This window comes from Crocuta crocuta, unplaced genomic scaffold (assembly GCF_008692635.1).
Source record: "Crocuta crocuta isolate KB4526 unplaced genomic scaffold, BGI_CrCroc_1.0 scaffold751, whole genome shotgun sequence".
NCBI classification, from domain to species: Eukaryota; Metazoa; Chordata; class Mammalia; order Carnivora; family Hyaenidae; genus Crocuta; species Crocuta crocuta.
This window is the reverse complement of record NW_027530353.1, coordinates 2,517,852-2,537,641: the sequence shown is the minus strand read 5'-3', so window position 1 is coordinate 2,537,641 and position 19,790 is coordinate 2,517,852. Positions and strand designations below refer to the sequence as shown.

At 52.2% G+C, this 19,790-nt stretch overlaps 2 long non-coding RNA genes and 1 other non-coding gene across 6 annotated transcripts; all 3 read right to left on the bottom strand.

The window, feature by feature from the left end:
* Positions 1–830: 830 nt before the first annotated feature.
* Positions 831–3,738, bottom strand: LOC144233003 (uncharacterized). Of its 4 annotated transcripts, none has more exons than XR_013335571.1 (5): positions 3,319–3,738; positions 2,046–2,211; positions 1,644–1,736; positions 1,091–1,189; positions 831–959 (listed from the first exon to the last, which is right to left on the bottom strand). It is a non-coding gene; the product is annotated as an uncharacterized LOC144233003 (long non-coding RNA). The 4 variants fall into 4 exon arrangements; XR_013335570.1 differs by having other exon boundaries at positions 1,111–1,189; positions 3,319–3,734; XR_013335568.1 differs by lacking the exon at positions 1,091–1,189 and having other exon boundaries at positions 3,319–3,728.
* LOC144233032 (small nucleolar RNA SNORA9) lies at positions 3,028–3,159 on the bottom strand. The gene has a single exon (XR_013335573.1). It is a non-coding gene; the product is annotated as a small nucleolar RNA SNORA9 (small nucleolar RNA).
* A 645-nt stretch (positions 3,739–4,383) lies between the features above and the next one.
* On the bottom strand, positions 4,384–10,088 carry LOC144233004 (uncharacterized). Its single transcript, XR_013335572.1, has 3 exons — positions 9,559–10,088; positions 4,994–5,423; positions 4,384–4,552 (listed from the first exon to the last, which is right to left on the bottom strand). It is a non-coding gene; the product is annotated as an uncharacterized LOC144233004 (long non-coding RNA).
* Positions 10,089–19,790: the final 9,702 nt, after the last annotated feature.

The following is a 19,790-nucleotide window of genomic DNA, read 5'->3' as shown; positions in this document are numbered from 1 at the left end:
CATCATACCAAGTTCTTTCCCTTCCTGGTCTCCCCCTCATCTGGGAAGGAGGGAACAAACCCCTAGCAGGATTTCAGCTGGGACACCAAACGGGAGGGAGGCGGCTGCATTTCACTCTCCTGACCTCACAAGGTCAGCAAAATTCCAAGATGCCGCCCTCCAGCCAGGTCCCTCTCCTTCCTGGCCCTAGCCTGGCCCCCTGCTGATGTCCTTGATTTTTTCGGCTTCTGGCAAGACTCTGAGGCTCAAATACATCCACCTCACTGAGGTGGGCTCCTGCAGGGAAGGCCCAAGGCCCCTCATAGGCTACCTCCCACTCTTCCCAGTGTGCTCTGGGGGTTTCCTCCTGGGTACACTGCTGGCTGGCACTGGAGTCACACCTGTGGGCACTGTGCATACCATCACTTTACAGATTGTCCATGTGGCTCTCTGCATCTTTCCTGAAAGAAGCTGGTCCTGCTGACATTCTTGCCAACAGCCTCCCAGCATGAGCTAAACAAACACTTAAACCCAGTGGTTGGTGGGTGTGGTCCACCAGAGGGCTGGCGTGAGATTTCCTACCAACCCTGTGTGTGCCTCACTTACACTAAGAGTGTCAGCTTACACATGGAGCTGGCCACCTGCACTTGTGCCCAGGTGTGAAGATGAGCCCCACACCCAGATCTCAGCGTGCCAGTGAGGAGAGGGAAGGAAGCCTGTTGAGGCAGCAGAGCCCGCTCTGGAGGCCCAGGTGAAGGTCCTGGTGGTGGGGGCAGGCACCCCATCACCCACACAGTGGTCTGGGAAGGCCAGAGTGTCTCTGGCACATGGGAAGGAGGACCAGGTAGGGCTGAACCACACACTGAAAAGACTTTATTAACCACCCCCGGTTTCCCACACAGGAGCGGTCGGAGGGGCCCGGGTCACGCTGACAGCGACGAGCCTTATTTCGGAAGCAGGAAGCACGGCGGCATCCAAACCTGGGGTCAAAGGACATCAGTTAGAGATGCGCACCAGGCCCTGAGGACCCCGCTACCCCTGGCCCCAGCCTGGGCAGAGAACCAAAACTTCCTGCCTCCTCCAAGGGCGGCATGAGAGTACTTGCACCTACTTCCAGAATGGGGGCGGCACCTGCGCTAGGTGTGTGGGTGGGTGTCCATGGTTCGGCTGCGCCTTCAGGCAGGAGGAGGAGGAGGGACTCGGAGGCGTGCTGTGAAACATCAAGCACGTGAGCAGCCAAGGAGTGCTGTAAAACGTTGGCTGCCACTGAGAGGCAAGAACAGAACCAAGTCTGGATCTGCACTCCTGGCCACACCGTGAGCTAACCGGCCTCCGTGACGGGACTTGTAGCAGCCTGGCCTTCCCAGGTGAGCACACCACCGACCCTGGAGGTTCCTGGGGCAAAGGCTGCAGGTCGAACCTCAAACCACCAAGGCAATCAACGCCGGGCCAAAGCATCAGGGCCCAAGGAGTCCAGATACTAGACAACTATTGTCCAAAAAGTCTCACAAGCCTGAAGGCTATTAACCTTTCTGGGACCCAATCACCCAACTTACAATATGGGAAAGTCAGAATAAGTTGATGGTTTTGAACTTCTTCTAGGACAGGAAACTCGGGAAAATTAGCAGAGGTGAGGTGAAGACAGACCTCTCCAGCACACTCACCGCTGCAGATGCCGTTCCCCTGGCAGCCACCAGTGAGGCCATCTCTCAGGGTTCCTGTGGCTCTGGGACCTTGGGACTGCTGCTGCTGACACCCTGGGGGACCACAGACACCGCTGTCACATGCTGGGCAGTGACCCAGAGCACAGCCTGCTGGGGAAGGGGGATACCTGCCGGAAACTGAGAAGCGTCTGACGCCCCCCCACCCCCACCCCCGGCTGACAAGGTGGCCCACCGTTTCAGGGATGCTAGTAGGACACACCTTTGATTGCAGACAGACCTGTCTCTTCTCAACAGCAGTGGCCAGGGCATCAGCATCCTCCCCCAGCTGGTTCCCACCAGGGGGGCAAGAAGGCACCCGCATATGCAAAGAGCCACGTGTTACAGGAATGCCAATCCTTTTACCTGCTCTGCTCAGGAGGGAGGGACTCCCTGTACATCCTAAGGCTGTGTGCTACTTGAACATCTGAAGATGCGCCAAAATTCCACCTGGGAGTCCTTGCTCCCAGGACCGCAGAAACACGAGCCCGAGTGTCTTCTTGAAGCCGTGTGTTCAGCGTCTGCACCTAGACTGGAAGAGGCAGATCCCAAGTTGGCTGAAAGCCCCAACTTTCAGGGGCTATGCTGCCCTGCCACAACCACCCTGGCCCATCCCTGGCAGCACCCAGCACCCAACAGCCCTTCCATGGATGCCAGGACACTGGGGCATCCCCCTTCCACCCGCTTCCACATTCCACTCCTCCCTCCTGGTCTGGCATCTGGAAAAGGCAGACAGTAAGTAGGGAGGGAGACGCCTGGTGTTCAATCATGACCTGCCAGTTTCCGGCTGGACGACGCTGGAAGAGGGCCCCTGTTCTGTACTGGACCCAAGACACGTCACGGTGGCCCCCAAAGATCTGAACTGGGGGAGGAACAAAGACCAACGGGGGTGCCCTCCTTTAAAATGAGCACACGCTGGCCTCCCCCTCCTGCAGCCCCACTGCAGAATTTCACTGGCTACACCTACAACTTGTAAATATCGCTCCATCCATCCCGCAGGGCAGGGCTGGCGTGGTACTATTTTCTACTTACTGTTCCCTGAAGCTCCCCCTTTACCACTCTCCCTTCAACTTCATTTCTAACTTTTGCAAAGCTTTTAAGGACAATAAAATAAAATCTGCAGCGAGCCTGGAACATCGCAAACACCTCCGAATCCACAACAACTTCTGCAGATGTGAATGCTCTGTAGGCTGCATGATCCCTAATAGTAGCCACTTGCCAAACGTTGTCTCCTGCGAGGTGAGCAATGTGAATAAGAACCCAAGTTCCAAACTTTACTTCACCTAACCTCACGTGGCAAGAGATTTACAACGCGCCCCCGCACACCAGAAATGAAAGAAAAGCGGTCAGCTGTTGGAAATTTCTATAACCTTGCTCTGGATGGAGCAGGGCAAGGCCTCAAACCGTTTCCTAGTGTTCTTGCAAGCACTGTAGGAATGCACGGGGCCACCCCAGGCCCAGGCACGCTGGAGGCTTGCAGCCCACCTTCCCGCAAGTCCCCAGGCCCAGGGCACCTGCCCGGCCTGGAGACTAGATTGGAAGGACTACCTTCAACGCTACCCCTCACGACCCCGGAGCTCCCAAGCGTAACTCCGTCAACTTTCAAGAGCAGAGAAACAGCCGTACGACCGGTCATTACCCAGAGCTGCCCTTCCGCCAGTCTTCCCGGCAAGTATTCCGCAGCTGCAATCGGTCTCTCGAACGGCGCGCCGAGACCTCAGGGCACCCTCAGCGGATTTCGCAAGGGCTTCCCGGGAAAGCCGGGTGGCGGGTACGCCGGGTCGGGGAGCAGCGGCGTGCGCGGCGTCACCCCCCGCCCGAGACAGCGCCTCGAGGCGGACACGCGGTCAGCCCTAGCCAGGCTCGCCCCGCATCCGGCCGCGACCCCATCCCCGCGGCGTTGTCCCCACGGCCAGTGGTCCCCAGGCCTGAGCAGGGCGCAAGCGCCGCCGGGGAACCGCGATGGCCTCGGATGCCTACGCTGCCCAGGAGCAGCCCATTGCCGTCGGCACATGGCGCCGCACTCAGCGCGCCGGAAGCCGGCCGTGGTGACGTCACGTAACGCGCCGGAAGCCGACCACCGGGAGGGCGCGGGCGGAAGCCGGGGAATGACTGCTGGGGGCCGCGGGGGCGGAGAGAGGGGCGCCGCGTTCTGTCCGCCCCCATCGGGGCACAAGTAACCCGCTTTCCTCCGCACTGCCCTGCGGCCCAAGGAGCCTGGGGACTGGCCTCCCTCCGAAGTGTCTGCCGGAGCTTTGAGCCCGGCGTCGTGGCGGGTTGAGGGCCCACGGCCGGGGGGCAGCGCCGGGACCCTGGGCTGAGCGCGAGAGCGCTTTCTTTGTCGTCGCCTCCCTTGAGCGGGTTGCCGGTGGTACACAGCCCGTCCCGGTCTGGTCTTATGCTGGAATAAAAGCATTTCCTTCCCTTCTGCCTTTGTGGGGCGCTTGTCTGGGTTGGGAGGGACGCGCCGGGGACGTACTGGAGCCGGAAAGGGTGTGGCTGGTCGGAGATTGTAGTAGGGCCTTCTCAGAGAGGACAGGGGAGCACAGACTGTACGTTCCGGTGTCTGGGATCAGGGATCAGACTAACAACTCTAACAAGTGGGTTCTGTAAGTAAAGAAGAGCTGAGCAGTGCTTGAAACTCATTGTACGTACAGCACCTGCTAGATCCGTTCAAGCCTTTCAGCCTATACAAATCCCACTATGTATTTTATTAAATCTCATGAGATGGGGCAGGAGTATTACTTCCAGATTGCTCATATGGAAAATAACATTCATCGAAAGAGGTTAAGAGGCTTGCTCACGATCTTCTGGAAGGCTATGGCTTGGGGCCGGTTTCAGTGCTGTTTGCCTTCCGTCACTCTGCCGAGAGACTAAGAGAAACGGCGTGTGAGGGTGTGGGTCCATACTTGTGACCCAAAAAGGTGAACTCTTCCCAGGACTGAAAGGGAAGAGCTTCTTTCTAAAATGATAACAAAATGGACTAGAGATGAGATGATGCTCTATGGAAATCGTTTTCCAAGGAATTAAGTACCAGCGGCTTCTGGGTGGCTCAGTCAAGCATCTGACTTCAGCGTAGGTCATGATCTCATGGTTAGTGAGTTTGAGACCCATATTGGGCTCTGCACTGATGGCTGTAAGCCTGCTTGGGATTCTCTCTCTCTGCACCTCAGCTCTCAAAAATAACTTAAAGAAGGGGTGCCAAAACATTGAACACCACAGAACCAAAGCTTGCTTGCATTGTACAGGAAGGAAAGGTGCATGAGACAGACACAAAGGGAGAGAGACCTCACAGCACTGTCTCAACGACTTACCAGAGTATCAAAAACAACTTTCTCCAAATCCACATCTCCAAAGAATAACTCCATTATTCTTCCAAGCCAACTGGGATATATGCCTGGAAAGAATATTAGCAATTTGGCTCTGGAAGAATACATAAGGAGTACAGGCAAGGAAATATCGAGGAGGAGCGGGCGGCGTCTCCCATGGAGGCCACACAGGGTGGCTGTACTTCACAGGGATGTTCACAGTTGGTTTGGCCTGTTATCATTTATAGGTCTGGAAACTCGGAATTACAAAGAGAATTCACTCAAAGTGATTTGAAGAAATTCTTTTCCTCACTGAGTAAGCCGAACCATTGGATTTGTGATGGGCACAGCATGGTACGAGGTGCTGGGCACGTGTCCGAGGACCACTTGGAGATCTCTCGTTAGTTATGTGCTGTTTAGTCTCATGAGGGAGATTCTGGATGGGAGAGAGGGACAAGAAAGAAAACACTGGAGTCAGCCTCAGGAACAGTGAAAAGATTCACTAAAAAAAAAGGAGTGGGGGGCACCTGGGTGGCTCTGTTGGTTGAGCACCTGACTCTTGGTTTCAGCTCAGGTTACCATCTCATGGTTTGTGAGTTCGAGCCTCGAATCAGGCTCTGCATTGACAGTGCGGAGCCTGCTTGGGATTCTCGCTCTCCTTTTCTCTGTCTCTGCTCCTCCCTTGCTCCAGTGCATGTGTGTGTGCATGTGCTCTCTCTCTTTCTCAAAGTAAATAAACAAACAAACCCCACACCAATTAGCTGGAATCTAGCCAAGATGTGAGTACACGGAAACTGTCTTTGAGCAGGACAACTTAAGATCAATCTTGAACACTCAAGAGTCTAGCTGGGGGAGACTGTGTCCAGGTAACGTCAGTGTTTTTCCATCTATGTCTGGTCAGATGCATGTCAGTTGTCTCATTTGAGCTTCTCAGTTTTGAAGAGGAATCCCACACAGTCTTTAAAGGGCCTTACAGTCTAGTAGAGGAAATATCCTAACATGAACTCTAGCGTCAGGACACACAAAGAATGTGTTCGGGGGCTGGAGGAGGGAAAAACTGCATCCAAAGACTCAGTGGAAGAGGAGATACTTGAGCTGGGTGAAAAAGCCCAATAGCCAAGTCCACCAGGGACAAACCAGGTCTGGCTTATTAACCTGCTGCAAAGAGAGAATTCTAGGGGGGAGGGGGGGAGGGGCATGGAGGAGGACACTTGTGGGGATGAGCACTGAGTGTTATGTGGAAACTAATTTGACAATAAACTATTAAAAAAAAGAGAGAGAATTCTAGAAACTTCTGCATCGTGTCTCATGACAAGAGTAGAAAAGGAATTTTGTAAGGTTTGGGGTTTGCACTAAAGAATTCTCAGGCAGGGAGAGGGGAAGTGAGGGCCAGCTCCAGATTGTTGTTGCCCCGAAGTGTGGACCACTTAGTAACTGGGTCTCCGATATTTTTGTTCATGAGGTGGGGCCACAGAGCAGGCTATGGAGGTTACTGGTAAGCAGGAAGAGGCTGTCAAAACACTTTGCAGCCGAGTGGTGACCTTGGGAGAAATGTTTTCGTTATGACTGCACTGCCTCATCACTGCCTATTAAGAGACATTGAATGTACCAGTGGCCAGTGGCCAGATCATTTATGAAAATAGGCCCATGGCCTGTAGCAGGCTGCCCAAACCCATCCGTCCTCTGCAGAGGCCCACCCAGGAAGCCAGCTGCTCAAAGTCAGACTTGGAGCGATTCACACTGCTGGCTCTGGTGACAACCAAGAAAGCCACACAATACCCTGTGGACAGTCCAACTAAGCCAGATGGCCAGGACTCAGCCAATAACTGACATCTTACCTCATTTTTGTTCCTGGGTCCAAATCAGAACCAACCAGAGAAAACCAAACACATAGGATACCCCACTTCTGTGGAGCTCACCTCTGGCTCCCTCAGGCCCACAGCCCCCCATCAGGGCACCCCTGAGTCCCCCTTTACCACCACGAAGCTCTCCCCCACCCTGCCTGCCTCCGGGCCTCTGTCAAACCAGGTGATGGAGTGACTCCCTCACTATCGCAGGCTCTTAACAAATAGCCTTTCCTCGTCCTCATTTGGTGGGTCCTCATTATTTCCCTGGGTCCAAAGAGCTCTGGGGTTGGTGAGCACATGGTGTTGCTGGTGGAGTGGTGACCTGGGGAGGCATTGAACCCCCGTGTGCCAGTCCCTCTACCTGCTCCAGGCATGTCTTCCATCTGGCTCCTTACCTGTAGCTTTTGTCATATCCTTTTCTAATAAGCTGGTAAACAGTCCGTAACCTCTTTTTCTGAGTTCTATGAGCCGCTCTAGCAAGTTATTGCATCCGAGGGAGGGGCATGGGAACCCCGATTCAGAGCCAATTGGTTTAGAAGCACAGGTACCACTTTGGACTCATGGTTGGCATCTTAATTGGGGGGGTCTTATGGGATGGAGCCCTCCCCTGCAGCCGTCCCGAGTGGATGGTGCCAGAGTGAGTTACAGGGTGGGACACCCAGCCGATGTCACAGAATTGCTGGGTGTAAGGAAAGCTCTTGCGCGTCTAGTGTTAGCCGTGTTATGTGCTGCACGGCCCGATGAGAAGTATATAGAAAGGTATGTTAGTTAGTGGAAGAACACCCGACCTCGTGCTGGGGTGGGAGCCACGCGCTGCACTGTTCAGGTCTGCAGCTGTAGCTACTAAATGCCGCAGAAGGAAGACTGAAGATTTTTTTCCCCCAGCTCTGCTCTATGTGCCTGGAGTACCTACCTGTGAGGGTTCTAGGGACCAGCTAATTAGTTGGTATCTGTCTCAAGTAGGGTCCAAAGTATCGGCCAGACAGTAAAGAGAACTCCGAAGAATAAGAGAATAGTAGATAGAAGGCGGAGCTGCTATTCTGAGGGCTGAGATAAAGCCCCCGGGGGCGGAGGAAGAGACCCCTTCACCCCCAGGGCTGAGATCCAACTTGCTTGGAGAGGGCCCAGCTACAGCTCACCAAATGGCGGAGAAGCGCTGGCGGGACGCCCTGGCAGTCCCTCCGGAATGCCGGGAAAGCTGTTCACCCTGCGCTGGCTCGCGGATATACTGCAGGAGTTGGAGGAGCGCGCTGGCAGCCCGCACCGCGGAATCAGGTGCCCACGGAACCCGGAGCTGGGAGAAGTCGTCCTCGGTGCAGGGAGCTGGGCGCGGGGGAGGCCTCTTGTTCTGCAGCTGCCAAGGGAGCTAGCTCCCTGGAGCCCAGTAGCAAAGCCCCTACCTCGGACATCGCCTCTCAGGGGCCTCTTCCCTGACACACCTCTACCCTGGCCCACCTGGTCAGAGGGCCCAGCTCCACCCCGCAGGGCATGAAATGAGAGTGAATGCGGAGCTGGAGCTAACACTGACAACTGGCGCAGGATGCGACAACATCAGTGGAGATAAGTAATGGTGTGTTTGGTGTCAGTTTACATTCTAGCTGTGGTGCAAAGTTCTTAAAACATTAAATTAAAAAAAAAATTATTTTCATTTTTGAAAGAGGGTGTGAGCTGGGGAGAGACAGGGAGGATCCAAAACGGGCTCTACGCTGACAGCAGAAAGCCAGCAGAAAGCCAGATGCCGGGCCAGAACCAATGAGATACGAGCTGTGAGATCATGACCTGAGCCTAAGTTGGACGCTTAACCCACCGAGCCACCCAGGAACCCCTGCGCTCCAAGGCTCTTGATGGCAGCTTGGTTTAGAGGCAAAATAATGGCCTGTTGCTGGCTCCTACTTGCAGCGTGGTGGGGAAACCATCAGACTCTCCAAACTTGTCTGTAAAAGGCGGCAGATACCCTGGTGATCCTGAAGGTCACTGTCACTATTATTAAGGTGACTGTTCTGAGAGGGCCCAGGCATCTCCACCTGCATCTCCACCCTTCTGAGAGCTTGTCTGAGCAACACAGGCACTGGGGCAGAGGAAGTCGTAGACAGGGTCAAGGCTGAAGCCAACGGAATTAAGGCACAGATTGAGANCCCTAGTTTCCAGTAGGCTTGAGCGCGTTCTTCCCCGGCGCGAGGCAGGTCGGGAAGTTGGCTGCCCTAAAGATGGCGGCAGAATTGAAAAGTTGGAACCGGGCCTGCGACCCTGAGGGGCGAAGGCCGGGCTGGGGGCGGGGCAGGTGCGCTCCCGCCCTCCCTNCTCCAAAAGCCGGGCTCTCTGCACATGGCCATCCCCGCGGGTCAGCGACCGGGGGCTGCCGGAGAGCCGATCCTAAGTTTTCTGGGGCGGGAGTCTTGGGGACGGTGGGGGTCGGCCAGCCCAGAACACGGGCTCCCAGCGAACTGCGGGTCGAGGCAAAGGCAGCCCATTCGCCGGGTGAGGTTTGCTCTGATTCTAGCCGAGCGATTTCAGTGACGCTACATTTGGCACTTGCATTTCGGCCATAGTTCAGGAGGCGCCTTACTTAGTTCATGCAGTTTTAAAAGTGTGGCTTTAATTATAGGCTGGAGTCGTTGGTACACTCAACATTTTAAGGAGACATAACTAAGCGGGATAAGCTGGAAAATGGGTCTCAGTGATAGGGGATTTGTCACGTGCAGAATTTCACCAGTGTCCACTTACCTGCGGGAATTTAACACAGCCCTTGGTGGGTCCTCCGATCTCCACAGCGGGAGCTGGCCACGGCCTGCTGTGCCCTTCCATGACTGGTCTGCAGCACCTTGCTTTATTTACGAGGTGCCCATTTTAAAAAGGTTGTATTCGAGATCCAGTCGCTGGGTGGTCTTCAGGGGGCCGTGGGGGGCTTCTCCCGACTTTCTCTCTGGGTGGTTGAGTTCTGTTGTGACTGCGAGTCTGGTTTTATAGTTACCTGCAGAGATGGGTTGAGTCTGGAAAACAGTCTAAGAAAGTGATTCAGCCTGCAAGTGCCAGACTTCTGCCCACCATAGGGGGGAAAAGCTCCAGAAGAAAGTCAGTCAACTCCATCCTCTGTGTTACAGGCAGGCAGCAGGTGGGTCGGGACGCACCCAGGAGATGGCCTGTCCCCAGTGCTCTTGGCTGCCAGTGTAGCTGCGTCCCAGCACAGCACCAGTCTTGGCCTTGGCGCATCTTCCACACTCAGGCCAGATGGTGCTGGTTAGGAGGGTCAGTCCCTTCCAACGGATGCTCACTTTCCTGTGATGGGGAAGCATGGGATAGACTGATTCCTTTCTAGAGCCTTCTACCAGGTTTGGTAGAAAGTGTAGAATATTCAGCAGTATTGAGAGGGGATGGGGAATCAGTGAGGCATTCCTGAGCTTTTGAAATAGAAGTGAAAAGCCAGCAAAACTCAGGAAGTTTAGAGTTCGGGTGTGTGTTGAGATTTAGGGGTAGAGGGTAAAGATGAATTTCATTGTCTCTTACAGAAGATAATCTCTTGTTACATAGTTGCCTAAGCCAGGCTTCTGTGTTTCTCTGTATTCTGCCTCTGCCCTGCTCTTTTTCCATCCAGGCCATCACTTAGTACACTTTCTCTATTGCTCTCTGCCAGGTATCCTGCTCTGCTCCTCCATACAGTGTGAGGTCACCTCCAGCTCATGAAACTTGGTGCTTATATTGTTCTCGTTGGGGTAAATTTACCAGATTAATCTATTTTAGAACTGGCACACAAATTCAAGTTAAAATAGCATAAGTAACGATCTGATCGTTTTATGAAGGTACAGTTTGGACATTTAAATTTTCTCTTCAGGGGCACCTGGGTGGCTCAGTTGCTAAGCGTCCNGAGATCATGACCTAAGCGAAAGTCGGATGCTTAACCGACTAAGCCACCCAGGCGCCCCATATTTTATTTTTTTTAAAAGGTAAGCCGTAGGCCCATCATGGGGCTTGAACTCCTGACTCTGAGATCAAGAGTTGCATGCTCTACTGACTGAGCCAGCCAGGCGCCCCCAGATTTAACCTTTAAAAAAGTGGATTGGTAGGCTTTTTCAGGTCTTCAGATCGTTGTCCTGGTGTTTTGTCACGCAGTTATTCAGGCTTGTTCTAATGTGGCCTATTTATTTCCTCAGAATGGGAGTCTGTGAGCTGCCAGGGAATAAATAGAACAGAGTGGGTTTCATACAAAGTGACCTCAGGTACAGCCCTGTCTTTTCTTTCTTGTTTTTTTTTTTTTTAATTTTTAAAATGTTTATTTTTTTGAGAGAGAGAGAGAGAGAGACAGAGAATGTGAAGCAGGATCTAGGCTCTGAGCTGTCAGCACAGAGCGTGATATGGGGCTCGAACCCATGAACCACGAGATCATGACCTGAGCTGAAATCAAGAGTCGGACGCTTAACTGACTGAGCCACCCAGGCGCCCTTGGACCAGTGCTTTATACTTTCATCTCTCCAGCTGTCAGAGAGCCTTTTCCATGGGCGTGTGTGTGTGTGTGTAAATATTTGTATACCTGAAATGAAAATGGAAAGAAATGGTACTTAATCTAAGCAGTACGCTCTGATTTTTACATTCTGTTCTTTTCCCTCCACATTAAAAAGCTGCCAGTCATGCCGTGTCGTAGCTGTGACGTGGGTTAGCCAAGGGCACTGGGGTGTATGCCCTGTTTCCTCTTTCCTCTTGGGGGGTGTGGATAGTGATTCTTGGGTGACCACATGGCGCCCTGAGTGAGGAGTCAGGAAGAGCAGTGCACGACGTGCCTATAGAGACTGTAGGTCAGGTGGCCAGTAGGTGAGTCCGGAGAGACCAGCAACAGTGAGGCTCCTTCCTCCCCGAGTTGGAGAGGGTTATGTAGGTTACAGCATGGAGCCCGATGCAGGGCTCGAACTCACGACCGTGGGATCAGGCCCTGAGCCGAGGTCAAGAGTCAGACACTCACCCGCTGAGATAGTATCCTGTATTTATTCATTTTCACCGTAAGGAACGTGGAGTCCCTGCCACCTTCAGTCAGATCCCGTAACCCACTGGCCACCGCGCTTCCTGGTCTGGAGGCGCCAGGACCTTGCAGGGCTCGGGGGGTACTGCTCTGAGCATCATTCGGGAGGAAGGTCGCGTGGAGAACATCTTTCACAGCGGTACCATGATGGAGGTGGCTCTGACACGAGAGTGGCTGTCAGCCCTCTGCCCGTGAGGTCAGAGACGAGTGCCTTCTGCCCCAGTGTGCTTGGTCACTACGATGGCCACTGGGCTCCCGTTTCTTTATTTCTGTCGGCAGCCCCATCCTGGCCGCCCCGCTCTGTGGTGGGCGGCAAGCTAAAGGTTTAACACATGGGATCGTCCCGTCTATCCCAGTGGCCGTGACTGGCTTTGTGCGGTGAGGAGAGGGGCTGAGGCTGCTGTATCTTGGTGTGGGCGCCACTGCTCGCATGGCATTGGAGAAGGACAGGGGCCGGGGCCACTGCACTGGGAGAGACGCAGTGGCCAGTAGCTCATCCCACGTGGGGACTGGTTCGTGACACTCAGAAGTGGGGGATGTGCAGGGACAGCCAGGGCCCAATGGGGGTGGGGGGGTTGGTTTGGGTCCTGGGGGCAGCGGAAGCCCCTGGAGGTTTTCATACCCCTTTGGAGGGGCTCCTGGGGGGCTCGGTTGGTTGGGCGTCCAACTTCGGCTCAGGTCGTGATCTCATGGTTCGTGGGTTCGAGCCCCATGTCGGGCTCTGTGCTTAGAGCTCAGAGCCTGGAGCCTGTTTCAGATTCCATATCACCCTTTCTGTCTTACCCTCCCCTGCTCACATTGTCTCTCTCTCTCTCTCAGAAATAAATAAAACATTTAAAAAAATTAATAAAAAAAAAAAGAACTGTTTGTTGGCACTTGACCGTGTGTCAGGACAGGGCTCTGGGGGACCTATGAGCTCTGTGGCTACCGAGCTGGAGGTGCCTCTCAGAGGGCGGCTGACAGTGAACTTGTAAGGAAGGAGCTCTGACGAGAGAGACATCAGGCACAGCAGTGGAGAAAATCTCATCCTGGAACTCCTGTGCCCTGAGTGCAAACAGCATCGGTGCTTCTCTTCATCCAGCCTGCTCCCCAGCTGTGATGGCCTGAACTGTTTCCCCCAAATCCACATGGGGGAGCCTGGCCCCCAGCCCCTTCCGGAACAGGTGTGTATGTGCAGACAGGTCTTTGAGGAGGTGATGGAGATAAAACGAGGTCACTGGCATCCTTATAGGAAGAGGCAACCGGGACACAGACCGCACAGAGGGACGACCGTGTGAGGACACGGGATGACACGCCGTCTGCATGCCCTGCAGAGGCCTCAGGAGGGGTCAGCCCGGCTGCACCCGGATCTGGGACGAGCAGGACTGGGGAAGAATAACTGTTGTCCAAGCCACCCGGTCTGATGCTTTGTCAAGGCCACTTGAGACATCAGGGTGATGTGGCCAGAGTCTGTGCTCAGACCCTGTTGGGGGAAGGTGGTCTCAATCTAGCCCAGAAGTTCTGATTATCCCCACTGACCCCTCAGACACAGATGAGCCACTCAGTGGCAGGATGACACATTGCACACTCAGACTGCGTAGCCCATGACGGGCTCAGTGCCTGGGAGCCTGCAGTGGGGGGCAGGGGCAGGGGAGGGCTGAACGTGTCTGTCCTGCCCCGCAGTCTACACTGGCACTTGTCGGGGCTCTTTCTCATCCCTCAGTCCAGGAACAACAGCTCGGTTTTAACTGTTACATGGGGAGCTCAGCTTTGGATTTGTCAATGTACAAATAAAAAGGAAGATTTCCTGGGAGCCCTGAGCCAGCCCCGAGCCAGTGTCAGAAATGTTACACTGTTTCTTCCTAAGCTGCTGTAAAAGTAGCAGTTTCTGGCAGGCTGCACAGGAATTCAGGCACCTGACTGGGCGATGGACCCATGCAGTGGAAATCCTCCCCTTCACCAGGTGCAGCAGGAAGTTGGAACTGGGGCTTTTGTCTGAGGCTTAGGGTGCCGGGTGTCCTGTAACCTGGGAGGCGGGAAGAGCAGTGGACCTCTGAAAGAGTGGCCCTCGTGGGTGGGCATGGGCGGGGTGCACTGCTTGACCTGCTGTCCCTTGTGACTCGGAGAAGGGGACTTCTGTCTTTGAGTCTTTACTCTCCACTCTATGGTTACAGCTGCACGTGGTGTTTTACTGCAAATCCAGTGTGTTTCCTGGGTGTCATTACAGTCACTCTGTGGTCAGGAGTGGTTCAGAATCCCACGCTGTTGACCTGGTGGGGATGCGGTTTACTAATTTCAGACCTTGGACAGACCTACGTGCAGGTCTGTCATCCTGTATGTCACATGTCAGGAAACATCCCAGGTCTAAGTGCCAGGAGACACGTCACCGTCCATGGCTCTCACCAGTTCACGCTCAACGAGGGAGCAGTAGCCAGAACTGATCTGCCCTTGTATGCACTGATGTCAGACCCATTTCTGGCCCCGTTATGAGGCTCCTTTCCCCCAGTATTGAATCTTCAGCCCCCTCCATGGAATAAGGGTCTACTGTCCACCCCCCAGCATTTTATTATAAACGTTTTTGCATACACCTTAGTTGAAAGATTTTATAGCACATATCTGTCCACCCACCACCTAGATTATATCATGAATACTCAACTGTATTTGTCTTATCCCGTACATACCCCTCTGCTTCTCTCTGGACCCGCCCATCAACTCACTTTGTCCTCCTGATGCGCCTTAGGGTACATCACAGACGTCATTTCACTTTGATCTGAGTACAGCGGCGTGCATGTCATTAGCTAGAGTTCAATATCATTTACAGTTTTCTTCCCCCGTGCAATCTACATACAGCGAAGTGCATGCATCTTAAAGCACATTAGCTAAATGTTGGCGGTTGTGCATACATACAACCCAAACCCCTGCCAAGAAATAGACTGTTTCCAATCTTGCAGAAAGGTCCCTCGTGCTTCTTACGAGTCCCTCCCCAAGGCAAGTGCCATGCCGACCTTGTCCACTTGGGATGAATTCCGTCGGGATCAGCTTCTGTCCTGGAGGCTCACACACATGGATTCACTCAGTACACAGTCCTGTGCACTCAGACCCCTTTACTCCGCATCACAGCCCTGAGGCTCACCCGTGATGTCAAGTGGCGCTCTGTCATCCGCAGAGACCATGGCATGTTGATCCATTCATCTGCTGCCGGCCCTTCCGGTTCCTTCCAGCTTCGGCTTCTCAGGAGAAGCTGTGAACATTTGTGAACAACTCATTGCATGGACGTATCTTGTCATTTCTTAGCGGCAAATACCAAATGCTGGCAGTGCCAAGTAAACGGTAGCCACGTATTTAACTTAATGAGACACCGCCCCGCTGTTCACCAGTAATTTGTCACCTAATTCTGGCAGTTACCGAGGGAGTGGGTGCTCAGATCTCCAGTGATTGTTCTGGGTTTATTTCCTGCGGGTACATTAATTTAGGCTTCAAGTCTTTTGTTCTAAGTATGTACATGTTCAGGATCATTACGTCTCTCAGAAAGGACTCTTTTTCATTGTGAAATGACCACTTTTACTTCTAGTAATATTTCTCGTTTTGAAATCTACTTTGCCTGACGTTAATATAGGCACAACAGCTTGCTCTTTTTGTGTGCATTTCTGAAAATATCTTTATCGTCTAGGTAATTAGAAGACTGCTAGATTCTCGTATCTGCTTCTGCATTCTTTCTGTTGCTGTGTGTGATTTTGGTTGAAGTGTATGAAGAAAATCTGGCCTCACACAGATATGTAGCTGGAAAAGGGAGAAGTATTTTAATAGCTTTTTCAGATAATGGTTGTTTCTTTTTTTTTTTTTTTTACATTTTTTCCATTCTTTAAAAAGAATCATTGCTTTATTAGTTTGTTTTTGAGTGGGCTTCATGCCCAGCGTTGGGCTCGAACTCAAGCCCCTGGGATCAAGAGTCACATGCTCTACTGAGTGAGCCAGTCAGGTGCCCCAGTGGTCAATAATTCTTTTATTTTCTTTTTCTTTTTAAAATTTTATTTATTTATTTATTTTAATGTTTTATTTATTTCTGAGAGAGAGAGAGAGCATGAGCAGGGGAGGGTCAGAGAGAGAGGGAAACACAGAATCTGAAACAGGCTCCATACTCTGGGCTAGCTGTCAGCACAGAGCCCGACGCAGGGCTTGAACCCACAAACCATGAGATCATGACCTGAACTGAAGTCAGACGCTTAACTGACTGAACCACTCAGGCGCCCCTATTTTCTTTTTAATGTTTATTTATTTTTGAGAGACAGCAAGTGGGAGAGAGGCAGAGAAGGCGAGGGGGAGAGAGAATTCCAAGCGGCCTCCACATTGTCAGTGCAGGGCCCGATGCTGGGTTCAGACTCACAAACTGTGAGATCATGACTTGAGCTGAAATCAATAGTCAGATACATAACTGATTGAGCCACCCAGGTGCCCTGGATTATCCTTGATACTATACCAAAACTCGACGAATGGTGGTCTCCTAATGGTTAGTCACAGTGCAGAATTTGAAAGCACCATCAATAAACTTTTCATGTTCTGTGCTGTTGGACCACGCCAGCTTCCTTCCGCTGCACATGGGCATACTCTGTCCTTCAGCATGTCTACAGCTTTGTTGTTAAACTGCATCTGTTATAATCCACGTATTGCTTACGTGATCGTTACACCCTTTTAACCTAGTCTGACAATTTGTGCCTTTTAATTTTGCATTCAAATTTAATACAATTATCAATAGCCCTTTTGCTGTTCATTTGCTGTTTCTCTTCTGTGCTTTGATTCTTTCCAATCTTTCCAATCTTCTTTCCAATCTTGTTTGGGGTCGAGTATTTTTAGGGTTCTGTTGTGTTGCTAACCACTCTTTAGTTGTACCTCCTGTGGGGGCTGTGGGACCTCGCACAAGCGACCACAAATCACTGTCATGCCCCGCCCCCCCCCCCCCTTTTTTTAACATAGGCTTCATGCCCAGCATGGAGCCCAACACAGGACTCGAACTCATGATCCTGAGGTTTAGACCTGAGCTGAGATTAGGAGTTGGACACTAAACTGAGCCACCCAGGTGCCTCTGATGTCTCTAAGTTTTTATTGTGGTAAAAACCCCATCACCTACCATTTACCATCTTAACTATTTGTTTACTAAAAATTAAAAAAAACCACAAACTTTTATTTAGTTTTGAGAGATAGATGACATGACAGCAGGGGAGGGGCAGAGAGAGAGGGAGACAAAGAATCCGAAGCAAGTTCCAGGCTCTGAGCTGTCAGCCCCGATGTGGGGCTTGAACTCACAAACTGTGAGGTCATGACCTGAGCCGAAGTTGGATGCTCAGCTGACTGAGCCACCCAGGCGTATCATTAACCATTTTTTAAAATGTTTCTTTATTTTAGAGAGAGAGAGCACGAGCAGCAGAGGGGCAGAGAGAGAAGGAGACAGAGAATCCTTAGCCAACTCCATGTTGACAGCTCAAAGCCTGATGTGGGGCTCAAACCCAAGAACTGTGAGATCATGACCTGAGCCAAAGTCAGACACTCAACCGACTGAGCCACCCAGGCATTCCCACCATCGTAACCATTTTTAAGTGTGCAGTTTGGTCACATTAAGTGTGTTCACGCTGTTGCGTGGCTCGTGGCTTTTGACCAGCCCCAGTATACTTTGAGCTCTTGCTTACATTTGCTATGAGACATTCTGGGCTAATCTGCTGCCTTCCTGCCCTAGCCCAGAACCAGACATTTGTCCGGGGGCCTGGTTGTTTTCAGTGGAAGTGGTTTCTAGAAACCAACATCTGGTCAGTGGATGTGCTCACTGCTCTGGGGGTGTTACTTCTACGAGGGGACTAGGAATCTCTCGGGGACTATTTTTTCCTGACAGTATATTTTTGGAGATCTTTCATTATGCACGTTACTCTTTAGGGCTCCGTGGCATTTTCTCTTGGATTAATACAATTCATAGTTCAACCGTAGCTTATTTATAAAATTTAACGTTGTTTTGCTCTAAGAAAAAAATACAGAGATTGGCTGTTTACACACCTTTCATGGGTGTGTATGTGTATCCGTGGATTAGTTCCCCAAAATGCAATTGTTAGGAAGGCTTACGCACATTTGTAATTTTAGTCAATGCCGATAAGTTGTTCCTCACAGCAGCACTGGTTTTAATTAAGAGCAGTTTATGAGAATGCGTGTATTCAAATAGCTTTGCTCACTTAACACGGTATCACAGTGTTGAATACTTGTCAAGCTGGTAGGTGAAAAGGGTATATGCTAATAATTTGGGGGTTTATTTTCCAACATGAACTTAACTGTTTTCTTACTAAAAAATACATTTATAACTGAGAAAAAGTAGCAAAATATATTTAAGAAAAGAATGGAAAAAAGCTATCTGCTAGAAACAACTATTCTATTAGAGCTTTGCTGGTGGCTTTCTTACATGTGCATTCTTTTCTGTGTTCGCACATAGTTTTATTTCGTTTGTTTCATTCATTGCAAACACTGGTTTAGCACCCACTGGATGTAGGGTTTTCTGGGGAACTGTACCTGCCTTACTGGAACTCCCTCACCATCTGCGGGGGCAGCTTTTAGTGCCATGAGATAGTGCTGTCAGAAGGAGCACAGGGCGGTGGGTCAGCATGTGCACTCTGCAAAGTGAGTGGATTCTCTGAAGAGCCCTTCCCCCCTCCCCTTGCTATCCTCATTCTGTCATGTGGTCCTGTTGCTGGAGATGGGGGGCCCACCCTGCCTGCCCCCGCTGGGCTGCTCCTTGGTGAGAAGCACAGATTTCTGTAGCTACATCTGGCCTGTGTAGGGACCAGCAGGAGGTGGAGCACACCTGCGAGGAGTTACTTGTCCTGAAAGGAGGTGGAGGAGTCAGGGTGACTGGTTCCCGGTATCCCTTGAAGATTCTGTTGTGTTTTAATACCTGCTACAAAGAGACATCTGTGGACCCTGTTTCTGGGGCGACCCTTCTGCATCTGTATGAAGTGTTCTCGTAAGTTTATTCCCAGAGTGGACGTTTTGCCGTATTAGCAGAGGGAGGAAATCCGGCCACAGCCCACCTTGTCTGCGGTATTTTATCACCTGGCACTCACAGAGAAGACATTCCATGTCCATGCATCTCCCGGACCGTCCTGCTTGGGAACCCTCGTTTCCACAGCTCTTCCCGTGTGTCTGGATCCTACGCGTTCAATGAGAAATTTGTGCTTGGCTCCCTGGTGCCGTGGCATTTTGGAAGGGGCATGGTTTGACCTTTCCATGGATATCCTGGATGCCTGGCATACCTCATGTCCCCGGTGCCTGCCTTCAGCAGTGGGACATGGTGGTCTGAACCCCCTCTCGCTCCCTCCATTGTTGCTGCTTGGCCACAGGAGGAGGTGGCAGCTCTGATTGGTCCCTGCTGCTTACGGGGGTTTCCTGTTTGCCATCTTCACCTGTTCTCTGGCTCCTTTGATCCCCAGTCCTCCTCTTTCTACACACCTCACCCTCATTGGTGAGCATCCTAACCTCTTTAATGTGGGTCCTTTTCTCTGTGTTCTTGTAAAACGTGTGTTGTTTTCATGCTTAAAAAAAAACTCTTTATTTTGAGAGAATTTCAAACTTAAGAAGAGTGGCCGGAGCAGCATGGGAGCCCCTGTGTGCCCTCAGCAGAGTCACTGTGTTGGCGGCGTCCACGGCAGAAGCAGGGTGGCTGTGTTCTGCCCACCACCTGCCCTTGGCAGCTGCCCAGTGTCTCCTGGCCACTCATCACTGTGGGGTCAGGGTCAGGCCCCGGCGCAGATGCTCCTCTCCGGGTGCTTGCATGGGCTGCATGGATGGACAGTCCTGTCGTCCTTCGGGGAGGAGCCGCCCCGTGTTGGCTGTGGCCAGGCATCGTGCTGTGGGCGGGTCATGGTCCCTAATGCGAACACCTACAGTTTTCCAGGGGCCGTGTGCCTCAGGGGCGAGGTGGGTCCAGGCAGGTGGACAC